Source organism: Contarinia nasturtii, unplaced genomic scaffold (assembly GCF_009176525.2).
Source record: "Contarinia nasturtii isolate CC-2019 unplaced genomic scaffold, AAFC_CNas_1.1 Cnas_scaffold_2367, whole genome shotgun sequence".
Taxonomy (NCBI): Eukaryota; Metazoa; Arthropoda; class Insecta; order Diptera; family Cecidomyiidae; genus Contarinia; species Contarinia nasturtii.
This window is the reverse complement of record NW_022199689.1, coordinates 492,244-495,193: the sequence shown is the minus strand read 5'-3', so window position 1 is coordinate 495,193 and position 2,950 is coordinate 492,244.

Sequence of the window (2,950 nt, the reverse complement as noted above, 5' to 3'; positions counted from 1 at the left end):
AAAAATCCATATTTTCATTGTATTTGAAAAATATTCAAATCCATGGGTCTTGAATCTTTAACTTGGAAAATAGCACTTACAAAACTATTGATATCAAATAAAAAACCTCTATCGAGTTAGAGAACGAGTGACGAAACCAAAATTTGAAACACAAAATTTCTGATATCAATTTTGTGACGAAAATAGTTGGTAGATATATTTTCTTTGTACTGTGAATATAAACTTAATATACATTTGTAAATTCGGAACGTTGCTTCATTGCGTCAGTATGAACTCAAAGTAAAAAGGAGAAAATTTCTGCAACGTTTTGAATATATAAATGTATATTAAGTTTATATTCACAGTACAAAGAAAAAATATCTACCAACTATTTTCGTCACAAAATTGATATCAGAAATTTTGTGTTTCAAATGTAGGTTTCGTCACTCGTTCTCTAACTCGATAGAGGTTTTTTATTTGATTGTATAGTCCGTTAAAATATCAGAAATAACAAGCGCTTGGAATACATAATCAAGGTTGGTTATAAAAACAAAAAGTATAAAAATGAAATTGGGCGAATCAGATTTGAACATCATTCCTCGAAAGCAGTTTTGATCTGTTTTGTCTCACTTTAGAAAAACAAATTATTTTCAATAAAACTTGAATAAAATGATGGCTCTAACCAGTTCTAACGAGACATGTAAAATGAGCAAAAAAAGATTCCCAATTATTATTGATAAAATGTCAAACACTTTGTTAATTTTACCTTTGGCTGAGTTTAGTCTCTCAGCCATAGACTAGTGGTTAGCGTGCCAGGTTTGTGAGCGTGAGGACACGAGTTCGATTCTCGGTCAAATTTGGTCCGGTATTTTTCCACCGTGATTCGCTCAGGAATCGTCAGTGGTTTAATGCGGAATAGATTTGGCCGGGTTTCGGGCTAGTGGAGTGCTTCGGAAGGGCACTTAAAGCCGTCGGTCCCGTGTGTGTGCATAACGAAGATATGGGCTCAGCATAGACACACGTAAAATGGAGTGCCTTCACGTCAGGTTGTTGTATTGAATATGTGAGAGATTGCAAATACAACAACCGTAAAAAGGTAGTGCGCCATCTCTGGTGAATATACCGGTAAACCAGCGATGTGTGCATTCCTCCATTGAAATAAGAAGAGCCCAACGCCATCTAGGAATGAATGGAATTCTTGTGACTGTCATGATAATTGACTTGAGAAGAAAGCCCTGGTCACTGGCCCTGTACGGAGGCTAGTTACATGGCTTCTATAAAGTGGGCCATACCGTGGGAAGCATTCTCCAAGCAATCGAGTGACAGCACAAGACGGGTCGTCATGCAATAAGTAACGAAACTTGAGCATCGAGTGAATAACTCCCCGTTTAATCCAATAATCCAATAATCCAATTTTACCTTTCCGCACACACCTAGTGTGTAAGGGGAAAGTAGTGCAATGGGTCAAAATTTACGTGATCTCAAAAACATGTTTTCTGGACGTTTTCGAGCCTTGAGAACCCGAATCAAGCCGCTTTGAGCATGTTTGTTGTGGGTCTGTTCCACGTCGTACGTCGTCCGCCGTACGCAAAATTTGTTCATCGATTATATCACCCCCCCAGAAAAGCTATTTAAAATCTGACTATACATGATGATTGGGGGTTGCGAGGAATAGAAATCATAAGATTTTGAGCGACTTTGGTTGATGGACAAAAGTTTCATGTCTGAACCTATGAAAAATAGTCAAATTTTTGTCCAAAGGTCATATTTTATTTATACTTAAGCACTAAAAATATGTATTGGCTTTTTTTTTGGCAACATCAGATACTTAGAATTACCGAAGATAATCTTTCTATGCAAAAGGTCTACTCATGTAGATGGCGGCAATGTGTTTCGTGAGTAAGCTTTTCCATATAAATACATGGAGGAAATGCAGCTATAGTGTTAACAAAGGTTAATATTTTGCATAGAATCGCACTATGAAATGGGATGCAAAATATTTCGCATAAGATTTTGTGGTGGTTGCTGAATGTTTTCGCTTAGTATTGGATTGCTTCAAAACAATTCGAACACATTGCATAGAATATATGAACCGGCTAGAATATTCGTGACCTCAAGAAATTTGTCAAAATAAAACTGCAACGTGCCTATACATTTTTCATATGAACATGTTGCTCTTTTAATTTAACAAATTTCCTGAGCTCACGTGGTTCGACATAGCGATGAATGTTTCACTGTCCAAAATGATGAATTTTTCAGTGCAAAATGCTATGAGGTGAAGTAAATACCCAATTTTTGACACCTTATTGAATTTTTTCATTACTTATTTTGATGATTCCTAATGACCGGGTCTAAATTTGTTGTTTTGGTTCAAATTTTGATGTGCTGTAACCATTAAAATCACCAAAAACGAATTTTTGCTTGACCAACCCGGTTTTCGGTACTTGATGTCAATTTTGGAGGGTTGGAGCATTTAAATAGGGAATACGACCGTACTTTTTGCTTTCTCTAGAATCTTTGTCTTCATACTAAGTCCATGAAACACAATATATGGTTCGTAGGCACATGGGTTCATCTTTAGACACATGCGAAATTTGTTTTGAACTTAGCCGCCACAACCATTTGAGACACTTTTTCGTAAATCCAATTTGTACGTCTCCGCGAATGGGTGTATTTCATCGAATTGAGTTTGATAGTAGTCCCGAGGTACTGATAAACGTGCCGTGTGCATTGGTTGATATTTTTGATTTTGTTTATGTGGCGCAATAAACGCCTGAATTTACTGTCAAGACTTTATGGACATATGTTAACCATCTCAATGTGGAATTGTGAAAAAATTACATCTACCATTTGATTATGAAACTACTGTTAACATTTAAATTAAGGGTCATTGACACTTTTTTTAAACACTTGTCTCTCTCTGGGTGACGTCCTTTCTCGAAGCAAACAACATTGGACGAGGTGGACAATT